Source organism: Balaenoptera physalus (genome assembly GCF_965194825.1).
Source record: "Balaenoptera physalus genome assembly, chromosome: 3".
In the NCBI taxonomy this organism is placed as follows: Eukaryota; Metazoa; Chordata; class Mammalia; order Artiodactyla; family Balaenopteridae; genus Balaenoptera; species Balaenoptera physalus.
Window position 1 is genome coordinate 156,388,119 of NC_138890.1, and position 22,277 is coordinate 156,410,395.

The window sequence follows — 22,277 nt, forward strand, 5'->3', positions numbered from 1 at the left end:
TATATATTTTCAAATGTACAAATTTGCACTCACATAAAAATTAGTGAATAAATTAATTTATTAAAGAGAGAGAATAGATAAATCTTCCATGTGGAATAATTCCAAATAATTTATGCAGATACTCTGCCCTTAAGGAGGGGGAGCATAGCTCCTCACTCCTTAGCTGTGGGCTGCACACAATGACTTGCTTCCAAAGAATACGGTATAGAAAGAGTAACTTTACGCTGGAGAAACTTGACAACACCTCAACCAGGTGAATAAGGTCAACGTCAACAGTGAAAAATCATGTTGATAGTATGTAACTTTAATGTGATATAATGACAATGACACTTTACCTCTGTGAACCTCCCCAAAATGAATAACACCAGTATAATCATGATCACAATACCAGACCAATCTCAGCTGAGGGACACTCTGCAAAATACCTGACCAGTATGTTTCAAAACTGTGAAAGTCAACAAAAACAAGAAAAATCTGAGAAATTGTCACAGAGCAGAGGAGTCTAAGGAGGCATGACAGTTAAATGTAATGTCATTACCTTGAATGGAATCCTGGAACAGAAAAAAGACATTAGGTTAAAAAGTAAGGAAACCTGAATAAAATGTGGTGGTTAGTCAATAATAATAATGTATCAACATATTTCTCTTAATTGCAACAAATGTACTCTACTGTGTAAGATGTTAATAATAGGGGAATTACATGATGTGTAGGGTATATTGGAACACTCTGTATTCTCTTTACAATTTTTCTGTAAATTTAAAACATTTCTGAAAAATCAAGTTTATTTAAAAATTATTATTAAGGACTATCTCAGAACATCATTTTAAAACTATTTGGTCACTAGCCCCTATGAGTGAAGTGATTAAAATTTGAATATATATAGATTTTATTAGGAAAAATGCACCAAACATTGTCATTTAATTTTTTTTTTAAGATTTTATTGATTGATTGATTGACTGCTCTGTTGGGTCTTCGTTTCTGTGCGAGGGCTTTCTCTAGTTGCGTCAAGCGGGGGCCACTCTTCATCGCGGTGCGCGGGCCTCTCACTATCGTGGCCTCTCTTGTTGCGGAGCACAGGCTCCAGACGCGCAGGCTCAGTAGTTGTGGCTCACGGGCCTAGTTGCTCTGCGGCATGTGGGATCTTCCCAGACCAGGGCTTGAACCCGTGTCCCCTGCATTGGTAGGCAGATTCTCAACCACTGCGCCACCAGGGAAGCCCTGTCATTTAATTTTTGTTTAAAATTAATTTAAAAATTATCTCTAAGGAAACTAATGCATTTGTGCAATTAACAAATAGTTCGGGCTTGCTCACTTCTGTAAGTATGTGTATAGCTTAAAAGAACAATTAAATCATAACACTCTGATTCTAATGAAATAGTGTTATGGAATTTGTACCTGAACACTACAACACTACATATATACATATAAGTGATAATACATTACACATAATTTACATATTGTAGGAAGACGAGATATATGAACTTTGACACATATTGTAGCTACTATTCTTGTATTAAATTCATTTATTTAACCTGATTCCCTAAGGACAAAGTTATCTCTCCAGTTGTCTTCTGACAGATTCCCATTTAGTGTTCTAGGTGTTTGTTCTTTAAGTGTTGGCTGAAATGGATCAGTAGAACAATAAATGGATTTGTATCACTTTTAGCGTTTTAATAGATGAATAAATGAAATTCAGTGTGATTAATTTTCATAGACAATACTATTAGAATCTGTGTAGTCTCCTCTTTGGGAACAGATATAATGTTTGGGGACCTATTTTTGCCTATTGAAACCAACATGAATTGCTTATTACTTTTAACTCACTGATTAAACATAAGCAGAATGAGGATAATTCAGATCATTCTTTTAATCAACCATCTCTAATACAGATTATAATGTTTATAGTAAAAGTATCACTATCTTAAAAATGAACCCATTAGTAACAGTATAAAGATATTTTCAGCTCATAAAGTCATTATTTTTATCTTTGGAACAATTAGTAATTTGTTTAATGTGCTAAAGTGCTTCTTCACTATCCATCATGAAATAACAATGTCTTTTGTGGTGGACATCCAAAACATTAAACCTTGCATAGAATATTAATGTTTAAAGAGATTAGAATATAATTATTGATTTGTATAAAAATAAAATCACTACTGCGCTATTTCATATAATTTCATGACAGTGAATATCAAGAAACTATATTCAGTTTTCTTATTGCTTCTCCTTCGCTTCTCATTTTAATAGCAAATTTTTATCCAAGACTTTACTATATATATTTTGGAGTCTTAAAACTTTTTTGGTCCATTAGAAAACTCTTCTAACTGGCTCAGAAGGAACGTCACCCCAAGTTCTTGAAACTGCTGCATCCTGCTAACTGTAGTTTGGATTGTGCTGGGGTGATGATATGTAAATGATGCGTTGTTTCAAAGTGCTGCAGAGCATTTTAGACAAAAGTTGAAGGTTAAATATGAGATTGAACTGAATAATCTCAGTTGAGACTGAAATGCTGACAATAGCAACACAGAACTGTCCTTGGGTTGACGTTGGAAACCTAGGCAGCCTGCAAGCCTATAACGATCTAAGATGAGTTAGCAGTTAAAGAGATAAAAATGTGCTAGCAATTTGATAATGAGCTCTTCAGCAAAATCATGAGGAAGAGTAGATCTCAGAAAGGAATCCTGAGATATATAATATCTTTTCATGTGTGTTAAATTACGTGGATAGTTCCTAAATTTCTCTATAGACTAGGTGATGAAAGTTTTGCTAGATGGAAGGATAATTGTGCAGGTATTAGTATATATGTTGTTTTGTGGGGTATCTCTCTGTGTGTTCTGTTATTATATAATGAACTCAGATATATAACTTCTTAGATAATAAGGAAAATCTTCTAAAGAGTTGGTAAATAACTACAATAAAATAATATGTAAACTGTATATTGTAACAAGTAAAAAATACCAAAAAAGAATAATCATAGTAGAAATTCAAAAACTAGGTATCAAATGATGAACAGTTTGCACTACTGGTCATCAAGTTACTTACATATATTTGCATGTGGGAGGTAGGCAAACTGACAGTTACAACATAGATTGGTATGTACTAATCAATCTTAGGATGTCATAGGCCAACTGTATGCAGGTAACTCAAATGTAGGAATGAGTTTAGAAACAGAAACCCTTCCCAGATTACTGGTTTTTTCATCTTGGATCAGGGAACTTTGAGGGAGGCACAATATAATGTTTCACAAATTATTTCCTACCTAGCATGTGAGACATGTTTCAGAACCCCTTGAAACAGAGGGAGTGTTACATAAATGAAAAAAGATACTTTATTGTAATTTGTCTGTTCATGGTGAATCCCTACCACAACCTATATATGCCTGCAGCAGTATTTTCTAGAGAAGAAGAAATATGCAATATCAGTTGAGAAAATCAACTGTTGTAAGAGCAGAACTGGTTAAAAAGAAAACAAAACAGAAGATATGAAAGAGTGTAAGATCTTTGGGCCCATGGGGAAACGAATGGAAACAGAAGGAAGACTGGATTCCCTGTAACAACAGTGGGATTATGCTCAGAGGGGAAAACTGTGATTGAATTATTGGCATTTCCCAATGGAGTTATGATTTAAGAAAAAAATTGATTCTTTGTACGCATAGCTAGGTGCATGGATAGGCTTCCTATCTCTCACCACATTTCTTTCCAAACACTAGAGTTACTTTAACATTAATTCCCTCTTTCTTGAACATAGCTATGTTTTTTACTGACTGTTGGCAGTTCACATGATTCAAGTTAAATGTGTGGATATTCAGTGCCTTCTTTTGGGCTTTTACTCTCTGTGTTCCTATCATATTGAAATTCCCCTTTAATTGGAGCATGACAAGTCTAGGTCTTGTTTTCCAGGGCATTGCTCCTACTCCCTATCAATCAGTCTTTATTTCAGACCTTTCCTCTGGACCATTTATGACCATATATGCTGCTCCAGTCTCCCTTATATCTCACATCCTATACCGCCTGTGTTACTAAGACTTGTTATGTTTATGTCCCCCAGAACACATCTATGATCATTACATTCCCCTGTATACACACACACACACACACACACACAAATAGGTATAATATCCTTACACTATATAAAATGAATGTGAATAGTATGTTAATCCCAAATGTTAATTAATTTAACCTTAGCTGGTTTCTAGACAGTATTTTAATTTTGTTTATTTGTAAAATTAATTTACTCTTTAGTTTTCTGAAATTGAAAGTTTTCTTAGAGCATGGTAAGAGAAACTAACATTGTTGATATAATCTTTTTCACAAAATTGTTAACTATTTAGCATTTTTATCAGTAACTAGTAGATAATAATGAAAAATTGGACAAACTTCTCCTGACAGCAGCTTTCAAACTTCTTTCCCTCAGATGTAACACATTAATATGTAGTAATATACTTATAAAAATAAATTATTTTTAAAAACTACCTTAAGTTGAAAAAGAGATAACTGTGTGTCAAAATGGAAATATATAGTCTTTAGCATTTTACATATTAAAACAATACAGTTTAAATTTCCAATCAAGAGGGTTGTTTCGAGAATTTATGAAAATGAAGACTTGTGTCCAGACTTTACTAGAGACTTGATATTGAATGTTTGAATGATGAACCTTTCCTACCTAAAATAAACATATAATCTAGTTGAGAAATAAGAGAGGCACAAAAGTGATCTGCATTGTACCACATAACGTGATATTCTGTTAGCGGCACTAAATGCTGTATCAGTTTAAAAGCAAGGTGTGAGACTACTTCAAAGCTATGAAATGTAAAACTTGCGATTTAGTTGAAATGGGAGGTAATATATTGATAGGAAGAAAAAACATGAGATGGGCATGGGCCACCTCATGTTTTTATTCTCTCATGAGGAGAGAATAAAAAAATCAAAATGTAGAGATTAGAAAGTAGAAGCATATTTGGGAATGGTTTTCATGTCCATACATACATGAAAGGTTTAGGAATTTAGGAGGAAGGGTAGTTTTGATTTCAGATAGTGGGAGGAAGTGTCAACTTTTTATCCATTTGCAAGGCATGAAAAATAAATCTTGTATAATTATAGAGATGAATACATAATATGATCAGAGATACTCTTTTTGAAAATATAATGACCACTGTTCACAAACTGACTGATCCCAGAGGTGGAGCACATAATGAAAATTACAATAATGCAGGGAAGAGGAAATCACTGTAAGAAATAGCATTAGGAAAAGCAGATTGTGTGGAGATTTGACCAAAGATAATTCAAAGTAGATTATCTTTCCCCTACTTAATTTAAACTATTAAGTGAAGCAATTATACAAATTTTAACACACATAAAAGTACATGTTCTGGCATCACTTTTGTATATAGACTGCTTTCTAGTCAATAGTAAATTATGCAGTTTGTTTAAAAAAAAGTCATTGCATTTTCTAATTTGGTTGGGAAAAAAAGGACATTGTTGCTATATTGTGGTATATCTGATGTTAAGAAGATATATTTTGAGCAAGAGAATAGCAGCCCCTGACACAGGAGCTCTTCTGAACTCTAACATCTAGGACTCAGTATTGCAGAAAGCCAGCCTGGCATTCATGGCCTCATGTGGCGTTCTCAAAAATAATCTCACAGGACAGCAACATCAGACAAGATCACTCTGGGATCATGATGAAGGGAGATGGAAAACAAGACTGCATCATAATCTTGACTAAATACAGAAAAACACAAGTCAATGCTGAAAACCTCAAAAGCATCAAACATTCCCCTCTCCCCATGAAAGTGAGTGATTGCTCCTCCTTTACCAACTCCAGTTTTAGCTTATCTTTATATCATAATGTTATATTCTTAGAAATCTTATAAATTTTTCTTTGTGGACTTAAACATAAACTTGTTGTGTCTCAATGTGGAGTGAGGGAAAGTTGAGGTCATATGTTATACTCTTATATGTGTCTTTGGGATAAAATTTAAGGAGAGAGCCTCTGATTTCATGATCTGGCCTCAACCACCATGTATCCCCAAACTCAGGTATTCCCAGATTCTTAGTGAAACTCTAAATACCTCAGCCATAAAAATTATACCTAAGGAAGAAGTTTGGTCAAACAATGATAGAAATAGGTGAGTAGGAAGGATGATAGGAGAAAAACAAGAAACCTGAAGATTTCACAGGACAGAGGCTGCACAGCCCATCTGTTTTTTGTTTTTTTTTTTTAAAGATTTATTGATTGATTGATTGCTATGTTGGTCTTCGTTTCTGTGCGAGGACTTTCTCTAGTTGCGGCAAGCGGGGGCCACTCTTCATCGCGGTGCGCGGGCCTCTCACTGTCACGGCCTCTCTTGTTGCGGAGCACAGGCTCCAGACGCGCAGGCTCAGTAGTTGTGGCTCATGGGTCTAGTTGCTCCGCGGCATGTGGGATCTTCCCAGACCAGGGTGCGAACCCGTGTCCCCTGCATTGGCAGGCAGATTCTCAACCACTGCGCCACCAGGGAAGCCCACCCATCTGTTCTTATTACTATCGGTGTCTCATCTTGGCTGTTCTCAAGCAGTGTCCTGATGTTATGCCTTAGCTTTCTCATGGCTTCTTCTTCTTTTCTTTTCTTTTTTTTTTTAACCTCGAGAGAGTGATCTTCTAGCATCAAAGTGGGTGAAACAAATGAACATAGCCATTAAACTATCCTTTAGTCCATTTCCTGTCTGTGACCACAGCAGTCAGTCATTCTTTGTGATCATTTCCTCCACACAAGGACTCAACCACTTCTGTTTCTTCAAATCTCTCTCATGTTTTTCCTATTAGTACTCAGCAAAGGCCTCCATTAGGGCATCTAGGGTAGGTGACAGAAGCCAACTGATGATGCCTTCTTTTCTGGGATGGTCAACGTGTCCAAATTGAGATTTTGAATAAATACTTATTGACCCTTTAGTCTCTCTGTTTCTGGATTTTTGTTTTTTCTTGGTACAGATTTGGAAAATCTCAGAAACTTCAGGAAGATTGATATTTATTGATTGCCAAGTCTTTAAAAGCTTGGTGCATATGCCCTATTTTTCTTTTTTATAACGTTGAAAGAAGATATATAGATTTCTTTAGCTCCAGTTGGGAAGACAACAGAGCATAATCTGGACATTCCATGACAAATTCTCCCCAGTTATTTACAGTAACTTTGTAACTTGGTTACTTCTTATACTCTTTCATTAATCTCCTACCCATTCAGAAAGCTCCAATTTCTTTTTGGTTTGATTATGTTATTCAACCCTTTAGAGTAAACACATATTCACATACTCTCAATCTTTCTCCAACACATGCAGATGTATATACATTACCACTCAAGCAAAAGTAAAGGGAATCTCTCAGTAGTCTTCTCAATACTAGAAATGAGTATTAAAGTAAATATATATAGCATAAATTAATATATATAATTATGTATGATATATAATAATTGCAAAAAAATGTAAAACCATACCATGATTAAATTTAGTCACATTTTACGTGTTATCCCTATAAGTAAAGTAAATTGGTTTTACTTTTGAATCAGTTACACACAGTACAAGCAACTTAATTTTTTCTAATATTAACATGCTGGATGTCAACAACATAATTTGTGTTTTACTATTTTAAGGCTACATACTTTTGATTAGTCGAAGGTGATTTATAAAACAAAATATGTTATTTACCTCTTGAACACATAGTTACAGGAACATGACTCATTTCTAATTTCAAATTCTCTATTATTCTTCCATTGCCAGTGGATTCCTATTTGTTTCTTAGCAGTGTGAGGTGTTAACTTTAATTTAAAAATTGGTATTGGGGCCTAGTTATTAATTTTTTTTCTTACAACATCAAAAGCCTCTGAAAACTTCCATAAACAATCAATCAACTTTAAAATATGAATCGAAAATATCAGTATTTGATGTTCATGAAGTATAATGAATGGCAATAGGTTGGAAAGATTCAGAAAAACACACAAAGTCACTTTAATATTTTAATACATCTCTCTTCTAAATATAATTCTGTCACATACTTTTTACACCTATATAAACAGCTTAATAAGTTATTTTAAGAAATAGGAATGAAATTAAAGGAAATAACACCTTAAATTTTTATTAATTAGCAAAAGCAAAATAAACAAAAATAAGAGTAATGAACTCTTATACAAGTGCACCATTTTCTACAACAAAAATAACACTTTCAAGAAAGTAAGTCATTGTAAGAATATAAATAATGTACTTTGTTTAAACAGCTCTATAGTTTACCTGGATCAGACTTATTGCATATATTTCATAACAGTTTAAAAATTTCTCCAGATTTAAATGTTAAGTCCCCAAATTTATAACATTATATGTCACATTTCATTCCAGAAGAGAAAATGACCTGGTCTCAGGGATAGTTGCTTACAGCTTGGATATTGTGTAAACTTTTATATGAAGTATTAATACAATTTCTTTCATTCAGACAATTAAAACAATTTTCTTGGAATACAGTAGGGTACAAAATGCATAGGAATCTTATAGTTAAATGGGATCAAATCAGACAGCAAAGATTTCCCAGACCATAAAATCTATGAAGACAGAAAGCAAGTGATTTAACTTTCAAGATGTTAATTTACAGATCTAACCATTTATGTTTGACATTAAAACAAGTTTTGAATAAGTACTGTTACAGCACTTTTTCTAGGGACAGTCTTATACTGGTTGGCTTATTCTGTCAGTTATTATATACTCATTATTAGATCATGTAATTAATGGGAGTCTACTCAGCTTTGTTTCATTTCATTAATTGTAAGGGAATATTTATCAAAAGTCTTAAATCAAGGCTTAAAAGCCTGAAAGATATGAAAACAATTGAGTCACAATCATTTTGCCTCTATAAGGATTACCAAAAGAGACATTTTCTGTTTGATCTGTTTAGAATTATTTTGTTGAAAAAATAATTATGTAAGTTCCAGATAAAGAGACATTTTACTCTTCAAATTGCAAGAGCAATAATAGATAGCAATATTCTAAATTATTCTTCTATACATATTTCACACTTGGCAATCCTATTCCCATTAAATTAACCAATCACCTTCCTGGGGTGAGAATTTCATGCTTCAAATATGGGTTGATTAAAGATTAGTATTCCTGGGAGTTGGTCACCTGCTTCATCATTAGAGTTCAAGGGCTGTGGCTGCTCAGATGAATGAACACTGCAGAAAATTCTGAATATTTTAAATGCATGGTTTGTTTCCCTGCTTTCTGTGTGTCTGAAATTGCTCAGTATGCTTACATAATTTTTTTTTCTTTGTGCCATACTCATATACTATTACTGAGTACACTTAGAAAAAATATAAAATCAAAAGTATTTTAACTGAATTTTAATTTAAAATTAGACCTTGAGTAGAGGCTTATTTTACTTTTATTTTCACAAGTAAATATATTGTTGAAAATGTGCTTACTAGTTAGATAATGAAAATGTAGCACTCATATAACAGGAAATTATTTTTCTGGAAATTAACTTGAGAAGTCATCTACTTCCCCTCTTTCCCATTAACAATAAATACTCAAATCATCTCAGAAATCCATATTTTAAAACTTTCAGGAAATGAAATACCATCTATAATTTTTTTAACTATTGCAGTCCTTCATATAATTACCTTAAATTTTTAAGAAATAAAGATTAAAATATTTTAAAACACAGATTTGTCAGGAGCTGTATTAATATTTGTTTCTCAACATCCAAATATCCATATTGGACTAAAAGTGTCTAAATAGCAGATGGAAGTTCTGGTATCTGCCTTCCCAACTTCTTGCTAAGAAGATAATTTGGGAAGCCAAATTAACTCTTAAGCCACCAGAGTACCGTTTGGCACACTTCTAAAAGTCTATAGACCCTGAGGTGTGATAATAAATCACTTATTTCCCGGCAAGGCTGTGCATATTTGTCTGCCTGCCTAAGTAACTAGGTAACCTACAGTGAAGAACTTTTCTGTAAAACTGCTCCATTTTTCTAATTATTTTAAAGTAGTAGTTGTTCTATAATTACATAGTAGTCATTTAAAACTCAGTAAAACTAAAGAAAACATCAAGTAGTAAATTCTGAGATAGAATTAGAATGCCTGTGATGAATCCCCATGGTGGTAAAAGTTAAGCAGATAATCTGCAGGAGTGAAAGCACATTTTGAAGATTCTGTTCAAATAGTTGATGTAAAAAAGATGTCAAGAATAGATTTTTGATATGCTGTAAAAGCCTGAAAGTTATTTACTCTAAATTATATTTTTATTATTAGTTCTGTCTTAGTAATTTGGAAATAAAAAATAATCTCCAAAACCCAGATAAACTTTAAATTAGCTTCTAAAATATAAATTATGCAGTTGGATCATGAAATGATTGGCATTATAGGCAAAATTCATTTCAAAAAGCAAAATATAGCATATGAAATCATACTCTTTCATTGTATGTGTTATTTCCTATGCTTATGGGGGATGAAGGGCATAACTGTTCTACATATAAAAGTAGGTTTCAGCTTATTTTGAGTGTGCATGTATATGACAAAGATGAAAAAAAAAAGTGAAACTATACCTCTCCCTCACCCCAATCTTCCAGCTCCCCAAATCTTCAGGAAAATATGTCATGTTTGTGTTTTAGCTTTGTGTTATGAATTGAATTGTGTCTCCCCAAAAAGATACATTGAATTCCTAACTCAGAATATGATCTTTGAAAATAGTGTCTTCACAGAGGTAATCAAGTTAAAATGAGGTCATTAGGGTGGGCCCTAACCAATAAGACTGGCATTTTAAAAAGGCGGAATTTGGACACAGAGACAGGCATGCAAAGAGGGAAGGCAGTATGAAGCCACACAGAAAGGAGATGGCCCTGTGACTAGAGCAATGTGTCCACTAGTCAGGGAACCCAAGGATTGCCAGCAAACACCAGAAGCTAAGAGAAACAAGGACGGATTCTCCCCTAGAGACATCAGAGAGAACATGGCCCTACTGACACCTTGATTTTGGGCTGCTAGCTTCCAGAACTCTGAGATAATAAATTTGTTAGTTTAAGCCACCCAGTTTTTGTTGCTTTGTTATGACAGCCATAGGGAACTAACTTTGTATAACCTGGGGATCACACCCTAGATCACTGGGATAAACATAGTTCAGTCTGAGAAATATTCACTTAAATGGATTAGCCAGGGACAGTATATAAAAGAAGGATATGGTGAACAGAAGAAAGAGGAGAAAAAGAGGAAACAGTTACTGTAGCAGCAAAAGGTTTCACAAAAGAAAACCTGCAGAACACAAACTTCAGTATTAAAAGGAATATAATCCAATGAAATAGCCTAAAAAATAGTGTACACAAATGTGGGAGATAGATTGTACTGTATTAAAAGAAAGCAGGGAAGTGGAAATGCAAATAGTGAGCTATAGAAATAACAAAAAATGAGGAACTACACAATGGTGATTCCCCTGGTTTTCTTTGTCTCCTACCAAAGTAAAGGAAAATAGTCAAAATCACCACAAAAGACTCTTGAGTAGACATTTTAGAGAAGGCAAATCTCCATGGTAAAACAAACTTGAAATGTATTCAGTTGGTAGAAATAGTAAAAGAAAAATAGCAAAATGCATTTTAATCTTTGGAGGTTTAAAAAATTCAATTTCTTGAATTTCTAGAGAGGTTATAATACCTGTACATGGTTCAAGGTCCTGAAAATATAAAATACTTTGCATTAAAAAAAAAAAAAAAAAAGAAATAACAAAAAAGAAAAGATAGGGATGGATGGAAGACTTGGACTTCTCAATTTTGTGATCTCTGTTTACCGTCAGGAGGAGCTTTGTAGCTGACTTGTGTAATGGAACCATGTTACATTGACTTCAGAATGGAAACAGAGATAAGGAAATAAATACTTGAGGGGTTGTCATTTCTTTTTCTTTTTAACAAATTTGTTATTCATTCATCTGTGGTTCTAAGACATACACTCATACATTTCTTGAATCCTCTCTTGGTTATTTTGCTTTAATTTTGAAATGAATATGTTTAATTACATGTATATGATTTTATTGATATGTTCAAAAAATTTTTTTTACTTTTTCAAGATATTTAATATATTTCAGACATTAATCATTATTTTCAAAATGGTATTTACTTCCAAATTTCTGACTGAACTTTAGATGCTACAATATTACTATATAACTTGAAATTTTAAGTGTTTCCAACAATAGATAAGTTGAAAATGTCAGCATCCAAGCAGGAAACAGATGACATATTCAAAAAGGGGGTCACTGAAGACAGTTTAGTGAAAGCATTCTGTACAAGATATGAGAAGGTTAAGAAAGCATAGGATTAGGACTAATAAGAACAAAGGAAGTAGTGAAGGAAATCCTTATCACCCTTAGGCCTGAAATGCAGAAGTAAAATGAAGTTGTCCACAACCTATTAGAGCTGATGGTTAGTAGAGGGCTAAAACAGCCACTGTAGCATTAGATACAGGGAGTAGCCACTGTCAAGTGGTGGCCCAGTAGAAGAGGAATCAGGGTACCGCATTCTCTGATTTCTCTTCTCCTGTCTCCCATTAGCTGAGCATAATTAAATCCAGAGGTCAAGGTAGCTCAGTAGCACGGAGGTCAGCCTTCTGGATGTCAATGTCAAGGAGGGTTGATTAAGATGATGAAAACAGAGAATAAATAAACAAGTATAGATATATATTATATAAGGTATTTTTTCAGTAAAAGTAAATGTGGTGCTAGCTTTGTGAATTACTCAGAATAAAAGGTATAGTAAAACTATTTGATTATTTATTAGGTAAATAAAATATCATTTGAAAGGGGCAGGTGAAAAAAAGTAAAATATAACACTAATTCTTAGAGTATACTTTGAATTTATCAATAGAAGTAAAAATAATATTAAAACCTAACCTAATTTTGCATAAGGAAAAATTCTAATAGACACTTACTAAACTTTAATTGGAAGTTAATTGCATTACTTATATTAATATTGTTTACATTTATACTGCTATTAATTAATTATCAATTATAAATTTATTTAGAGTAAATGTGCTAAGAAATTTGAGTCCCTAGACAGCACTTTTAGTTTCCCTTCCGTCTAATTTATGGAAATGTATACTAAATACAAAACAGAATTAATAATTTCAAAGAAAATATCCTTAAAATAATTCAACTCAACTCAGTAGATTTTTATTTAAAATGGAAAGTTGTTACACAATATTTAAATTATGGCTAACATAGAAAAACAAAACATCTTCTTAAAAGTTTGATTGCCCAAGCTATTTTTAATTAAAAGTTAAATAAGAATAGTTTAAATTTCTCACACTTCAAATTTAGGAAAAATACCTAAAAATAATTATACCTCAGCATGAAATATGTTATCCCTTTGAAAATGTACTAATTCAGTCTTCAAAAAATATTTATGCATAGTCTTACTCATGATATATTTCATGATTATAATGATTCTTAATAATATATAGCTTATATCTATTTAACATCTATTAAATATAAACATTCATTGTTTTTATTGAACCTCTAAAGTTGCTGCTGCTTTTTTAGTAATCTTCCCCCATTCACAAGAATCCCCTATTCTTCTCACAAGTGGAGAGTGGAAGCATTAAGGGTCCAGAGAACAGTTTTAAATGTCAAGTCATACTTTTTTTGTTCCATCTGTCTCTATTTATGAATAATTCCTTCCTTATTTTCATTTGAAATATTTAAACTGCAATGCCTATATTACATTACAGAGAAAGAGATCCCTTTGTGATGCTTAACATGCCTCTGTATGTTATTGGGGATGTATTGTTGAACTTCAGTGTATAAAGCTCAATTAGCAGCATTCATACATAGTGTGAGAAGGACCCCCTCATACATATCATTTCATTTTGATTAATTTTTTCTTAACATATTCATAGAGGCACAATCTCATTGACTTGGGTCTAGTATCAGTAAAGTAATACCAGATGATTAAAATTCAGTGCATCAAAGTTATCAAGCCATCATTCATCCATATGTTTATCTTTCAACAGAAATTTGCTGGTGTTAAGAAAATGATTGCATTTATATGTAAGCTGTTTTTCACTGAGCCAGCTATTCAAGAACAGGTTTTTATTAAAGGAAAGAATTAGACCTGTGAGATAGGTATTTATAATTTAAGAATAGTAGAACTTAAGGATAGAACCTGAGAGGAAAGGGGCTCTCCATGGACAGAGGAGGGAGGACAAGAAGAGGAGAAACATTTTTCACATTTCAGTTTTGTTTGTTTTCAACCTGTAAAATGCCATTAACAATAATATTGGTAAAATTATGTGACACAGTACATGTAAAAGTTTTATAACAATGCTTACATTTTTCTTGCTGTTGTTTTGCTATTACAGAACTTCCTAGTAGAAAACAGAAATTTTCCATGACATAACTTTTCTTCAGGTGAAGAAATATCATAAAATGTCTTCCAAATTAGTATCTATAATTTAATTTTTTCATTTAAGTAAAAAGTGTTATTTTGAAATGTAAAAACAGATTACTTCTGTTTTGAAACCATATTATTTGTAATACAAACTAAACATAAGTGAAGAATCCTGGGACAAAGATCCAGACAGAGAGAACCCCAGAAAACAAGATCAACCTATTAGGAGCATTTCTTTCCAAATTCAAAAGCAGTGACTAAGACACTGAGGAGTAAACCGATATTTTGGGAGATCATCAGGGCAAAATTACAAATCAAGTTCCACCAAAGATGAAGTGTCCTGCTGACTCCCCAACTTTCAGTTCTAACTCTGAAATGCTACACTACAGGCTACACTATAAACTTGAAATAGAGCATCCCTTCCCAAATTCTTATCCTTTAAGAGAATAGAATTCCTGACTTTGGTCTGGGATAAGTCAATGACTGTTACATTTCTGGAAATAAGGACACCTTTTATACTCTTAACCATTATTGAAGGCTCCAAAGAATTTTGTTTACATGACTTATATTTATCATACTAGAAATTACAACATAATTTTAAAATATAGTTATTTATTTGTATATAACAAAACCTAAAACATGTTGACATAAATAAAAGACTTGATGAAAAAAGTATTTTCAAAAAACATAAATGTGAGGCATTGCTTTATTTAATATTTGTGGAAATACCTTTAGTCTAGTGTAATAGAAGACCGGTAGACTATAATATTTGCTTCTGCATTTGATCTGTTGTGGCATAACATGTCACGTAACTTGAGGAAAATGTCACTGTGCACTCATGAGAGAATAAGTGTAAAAAAGTTAAGTAGCATCTTAGCATTATTGTGAAAAATCATTCTGGCACAGTGAACCTCCTGACAGTTATCCAGATCCCCACGGGTTGCCAAACCATGTTTTAAGAACCCTGCTCTAACTTAACTGCCTGACAGTAGGAAACATAGTTATTCTCAAGAGCAGTGTTTCTCACTTTTTTTTTCTTCATTACCATCCTGCTAAAGAACATTTTTTGGTATATTTTTGCTAGTCACACTCCCTTCATGAAATAATTAACTAAGGAAAAAGATTCTGTTGGATAGGGTTGAACTTTCAAATGCCACAAATCATTGTAACATCTAAGGAAATTTTTCACACCTCAAGAGGTGGTATTGCCCAACTTAGACTGTATACTCTAGAGAAAGCCACTGTCATTCAGAGTCTCATAATATGTCTTCATTTTATTTAACTTACAAAATATGATTGGAATATAGATGATGGTGATTGTGATAGATGATTGAGAGGTAGATAGATAGATAGATAGATAGATAGATAGATAACAGGCAAAATAGATATAGACACACAGTAGGCCCAGTTAATTATATAATTAGACTTTATAAGATATGATTTTAAAAGTATAGAGATTATTTTTTTCAATAATAAAAGACAATATTGTAGATTTTCATAGACAGATAAAAGCTATAAAATTAAATAAAAATGATGTCCATGTCTAGGTCTGATTAAAGCAACAGTTGTGCTGAAAACAACCACAAAGTCAGATTAAAAAATAGGAGGATAGTTTTTCAATTTTAATTTTTTTAATTTCAATTTTAAAAAAATTAACAGGTTTATTGCATAATATTTAAAAATGCATAAAATTAATGGTACAATTTGATAAGTTTGGAAATATGCATACCCACCATGATACCATCAGCACAGTCAAGGCAATAAACATATTCATCACCTCCAGTTAAGAATTACTGCTTTAAACATGGATGGACCTAGAGATTATCATACTAAGTGAAGTAAGTCAGACAGAGGAAGACAAATATTATATGGTATCACTTATATGTGAAATCTAAAAAATATGATAAAATGAACATTTTACAAAATATAAACAAACTCACAGACATAGAAAAACAACTTATGTTTACCAAAAGGTAAAGGTGGGGGAGGAGAGATAAATTAGAAATTTGGGAATAACATATACACACTACTGTATATAAAATAGCTAAACAACAAGGACCTACTGTGTAGCACAGGGAACTATATTCAATATTTTGTAATGACCTATATGGAAAAAGAATATGAAAAAGAATATATATAATTACATAATATGAATCACTTTGCTGTACACTTGAAACTAATACAACATTGTAGAGCAATTTCAATAAAAAACAAATTTAAAAAATAAATAAAAATTAAAAAAATTATACTGAAATTAGCAATACATTTCTCCTTAACAAAATAGAGAGCAGAAGACAGGGTACCAACAAGGACTCAGAGGCAAAGAATATACAAATCAATTTTCACTGCAAAGGAAAGGAGCTGTTACAGTGGAGGATTACTGGACTGAATGTCAATATTATGACATAGTATGAGTGTGTTTCATGTTTAGTAATTGCAATCATTCTTGCTTTTGTTGTAGTCATCCATGTACAATGCTTGGTGTCAGTCTATTTATCTCTTGTAAAAATAAAATACAGTGTGTGTGTGTGAAAAAAAAAAAAAAAAAGTTTTACCACCTAATTTTGCCAACAACAGAGAGGTAGTGTTGCTTTCTTTTCTTTTAATGGTTATGTATGGAACTCATGGTATGCTTTTCTATCTACAATTTGTTTTTTGCAGTTTTTTAAATATATGAGATTCATCCATTTAAAAAAAAAAAAAAAAAAAAAAGACAGGGTAGAAGTCCTTCAATGTGCTGAAAGAATAATAATTGTTAATCTTCAGTGCAATACTCAGCTAAATCACTATTCAAAAATAAAGACAAATTAAATGTAAAAAAAAAAAAAAAAAAAAGCTTAATGCTATTCCCAACCTCCTTACTCAGGGTCTTTCCCCTCTTTTCCTCCTTCTTTTGGTTGTTAAGTTATCACTAAGATACATAAGGCCATCCAACTTTAACAGTCTCACTATTTCTTCTATATCAATCTGTTATCTATACTTGCTCTGCAGCTGTCATTTTATGACTTTTTTTTTTAAACATCTTTATCGAAGTATAATTGCTTTACAATGGTGTGTTAGTTTCTGCTTTATAACAAAGTGAATCAGTTATACATATACATATGTTCCCATATCTCTTCCCTCTTGCATCTCCCTCCCTCCCACCCTCCCTATCCCACCCCTCTAGGTGGTCACAAAGCACCGAACTGATCTCCCTGTGCTATGCGACTGCTTCCCACTAGCTATCTGTTTTACATTTGGTAGTGTATATATGTCCATGACACTCTCTCACCCTGTCACATCTCACCCCTCCCCCTCCCCATATCCTCAAGTCCATTCTCTAGTAGGTCTGTGTCTTTATTCCAGTCTTGCCACTAGGTTCTTCATGACCATTTTTTTTTTTTCCCTTAGATTCCATATATATGTATACTGTATTTGTTTTTCTCTTTCTGACTTACTTCACTCTGTATGACAGACTCTAACTCCATCCACCTCATTACAAATACCTCCATTTCATTTCTTTTTATGACCTAAATAGACATTTCTCCAAAGAAGATATACAGATTACCAACAGACACATGAAAGAATGCTCAACATCATTAATCATTAGAGAAATGCAAATCAAAACTACAATGAGGTATCATCTCACACCGGTCAGAATGGCCATCATCAGAAAATCTAGAAACAATAAATGCTGGAGAGGCTGTGGAGAAAAGGGAACCCTCTTGCACTGTTGGTGGGAATGTAAATTGATACAGCCACTATGGAGAACAGTATGGAGGTTCCTTAAAAAACTAAAAATAGAACTACCATACGACCCAGCAATCCCGCTACTGGGCATATACCCTGAGAAAACCATAATTCAAAAAGAGTCATGTACCAAAATGTTCATTGCAGCTCTATTTACAATAGCCAGGACATGGAAGCAACCTAAGTGTCCATCATCGGATGAATGGATAAAGAAGATGTGGCACATATATACAATGGAATATTACTCTGCCATAAAAAGAAATGAAATGGAGGTATTTGTAATGAGGTGGATGGAGTTAGAGTCTGTCATACAGAGTGAAGTAAGTCAGAAAGAGAAAAACAAATACAGTATGCTAACACATATATATGGAATCTAAGGAAAAAAAAAAAAAAAAGGTCATGAAGAACCTAGTGGCAAGACGGGAATAAAGATACAGACCTACTAGAGAATGGACTTGAGGATATGACTTCTTTTAATTGAACTCTTGTGATGAACTTAGACACTCTTTGTTCCTGGGACATATTTTTATTTGCTTACTTAGAAATAAAAGGTAAATATGATTCTTTTCTTTCCTGAACCAATATTAATCTTGTTTTGGTACACAATTGATATGTGAATGATTATGGATAGAGCCACATGTTCAAAATAATTCTTGCTATTTTTTGATGATACCAATTAATTTCTCTCAAAATCCAGTATTATTGATGCTAATTTTTTTCTTTTCTTCTTTTCAATTTTTTTATTGAAGCATAATTGATTTACAATGTTTCAGGTGTACAGCAAAGTGATTCAGTTTTATATACACATATATATACATATACACATATATATTCGTTTTCAGATTCTTTTCCATTATAGGCTATTACAAGATGTTGAATATAGTTCCCTGTGGTTATTGATGCTCATTTTTATTCAAGTCTAATATCCTTTCATTGTGGATATCATATTTATGTCACCAACTGACACTCAATGCTTTTTAGGATTTTTTAAAAAAATCTTTGATGATCTGAAATGTAACAGCAATGTATCTGGGTGGTTTGTTTCATTCCTATTCCTAAGCATTATTGACTTACACTATAACACTATATTTTTGCTTTCTAGGTCTTAGCATATTTATAATCTTGTATTGGTCTCTGTATTTTATTTTTTGGGATGTTTGGTATGTCTGCATCTTTATATTCTCTAGTCAGTGTATTACCTCCAAATTTCCTTTCAATCTTTCTGTACCTTGTCTTTAAATTTTTAAAAATTGGAAGTTGGGATTGACATATACACTACTATATAGAAAATAATCAAGAAGGACCTACTGTATAGCACAGGGAACTCTACTCAATACTTTATAATAACCTATATGGGAAAAGAATCTGAAAAAGAATAGATATATGTATATGTATAACTGAATCACTTTGCTCTACACCTGAAATTAACACAACATTGTAAATCAACTATGCTCCAATAAAAAATAAAAATTAAAAAATAATTAAATAGCATCTAATTTTTATTTTACAATATATTTTATTAACTATCCTAGTGTGTACTACGAAAAATACTATAAATAAATGAACAAATAGAAAGATATAACATGTTTCTAGATGGGAAGTCTCAACATCATAAATATATTAATTTTCTCTAAGTTAATTTATGTGCTTCAATTCCAGTAAATATCATCAGTTTAATTTTTCAAACTAGAGAAGTTTATTATAAAATTTAGAATAAATTTTCAGAAGAGTAGTCAAGATACCCAGAATAGAATGTGAGTGAGCCACTCCTACCAAGCTTTTAAACTTATCATAAAATCTATATACTTAGAGCAGTTTAGTATCGACAAGAAAATTGACAGACATACCAATGAAATAAGATAGAAAAACTAGGATTTATACAAAGTATATTTGTAAATCATTATACAGTAATGAGACATCTCAAAACTGAAAAAAAGAGGACATAACAAAATCATTGATGTTGGGACAGCTACATCGTTTGAGGGGGAAAAAAAGAAAGCTAGATCAATTTTTCACCTCTATATCAGCATATATAATAAGTATATCAGATATATAAGTGTAAAAAAATAAATACATACAATTACTAGAGAAAAATAGTGAATTGTGAGTGAATTTTTAACATATGAGTAGGAGAGTTTAATAAATATTCAAAATTCAGTAACACTAATGAAAAAGGTTTATAAATTTGATTATATAAAACATTGCATAACAAAACACCATAAGAAAACAAGACAAATGAAAAACTGCAAAACAAAATCGCAACTTATTTAAAAGAAAATGATTTCTAAATTTCTAAAGGGCTTTGAAAATTGATTTTAAAAATGGCTCGGAGGACAGAAGCAAATACTATGAATATTAAATACCAAAAAAAAAAAAAATACGAATGCAGTTGCTCTTATATATGTGACAAGAATCTCTGCCTCACTAACAATAAGAAAAAAAACAAAAACAAAAATAATTGAAATACTATTCATTATCTCTCATATTGATAAAAATCTAAAAGTTGGATTATATGTTCACTTGGCAAGTTGTAGATCACAGAGACTTTATTATTCTTTGTGAGAATTCAAAATGGTATCACTGTTTGGGGGGAATTTGGCAGTATTTTCCAAAATTGCACTTTCATTTACCCTCTGAACCAGAAATTCTATTTCTAGGGATCTATTCAAAGATAAAGTTGCAAGCAATGTGAAATGGCTTATGGACAAGGTCATGCATTTTAGCATTATTTGAAATAGTTAAAAGACCAGAAATAACTTAAATGCTGTTTAGGTTAACTGGTTGGAAAAATTAAATTGCTTAGGAAACTGGCCACATAAACTGTGAAAAATCACCCAGAGAATGCTATGCCACTGGAAAGTAGAATGAAGAACTCTATAATTTGCTAAGCAGTTATCTCCAAAGAACGTTGTTAAATGAAAAATACAATGTGTATATAACTATATATAGTGTGCTATATTTTTGAGTATCAAAGAGGAAAAATACAGAAATATATGAATATGTGTTAACATTTTAAAAGTAAACAGTGGCAAGATATATGAAATCTCAATAAAAACAATTACTTCTAGGAACAAGGAGAAAACAAATAGTAGGAAGGAAAGATCAATAATATTCTCTTAAAATACTATTTCCTTTAGTATGATTTCATATCTTTGTGTGTGTGTATGTCTGTGTGTGTGTTTGTTAATATCATTAGGAACCAAGATTATCTGCATTAGTTAAAATATACACATATAAAATATATAGAAGTTAAATAATAGTCTTGAAATGTTAATTTCTTTTGGAAGTGTGTATTTAAGTGCATGCTTTTTTTCCTCTAATTTTAAGAAATGTTAAAAATTATTTCCTAGCTTTGTTCATTGAAAAGCCCTAGAAATAAGGAATAACCCAGTAAAATAATCACTGCTGTTTTCCAGATAATTGTCCATAAGTACCATTTCTTATTGAAGTGATCCAGAGTTCCTTGGAGGGATTGCTGATGTAGCTTCATGCCTTGTGATATCTTTTCATGCTTGGAAGCAAAGGATTATCAACAAATATGAGGGTTTTGTCATAAGACATATGAGCCTATATAAAGCAAGTCTCAGTTGACAAAGATGGAACAATTTGACCATAGGGAAGAAAAGTAACTATAGCGAATTTAATAAACTTAAATATATAATTATTCATGAGTTCATAATAACACTTCAAAAAAATATTACCTTTGGGAGTTTGTTAGAGTGCCAACTCATTATTTTGAAAATTGAGAAAGAATCAAGCATTTGCCTGTCTTTGCTCTGTTTCAGGGTATCAAAATAGTTGATGAGGAGTATTTTTACAGAGAAATCACGAATAAGAAATGCAAAAGGAATGCCAGAATTAGAAAGTTAACATATTTTAACCCTAATGAATTAATAAATCCAGGCAACATTCATCAATGGCTGTCTTAACCATTCATTGAAAGGTTGGCACAGTGACACTACATGAAACCACTAATCAATCAGTATCGTTAGAGGAGGGATAAATAAAAAGTTTGTGCCTCTTGATATGCTGCAATATAACACAAAATCACCTATAAGTTCTCTTATTAAAATGATAAAAACAAAAGCAAATAATTGGATCTAATCAAGTCTCCACAAAACTATCAGTTAACAGAAATATGGCTGACTGAGAAAATGCTAAAT

General features: G+C 32.2%; 1 long non-coding RNA gene across 1 annotated transcript in view; it reads right to left on the minus strand.

Moving 5' to 3' along the window:
• Positions 1-916: 916 nt before the first annotated feature.
• The window catches only part of LOC309656910, a 251,817-nt gene continuing 230,456 nt past the window's right edge, over positions 917-22,277 (minus strand). Inside the window, exon 2 of the long non-coding RNA XR_014261604.1 lies at positions 917-1,218. This is a non-coding gene — a long non-coding RNA (uncharacterized lncRNA). The remainder of the gene's footprint in view (positions 1,219-22,277) is intronic.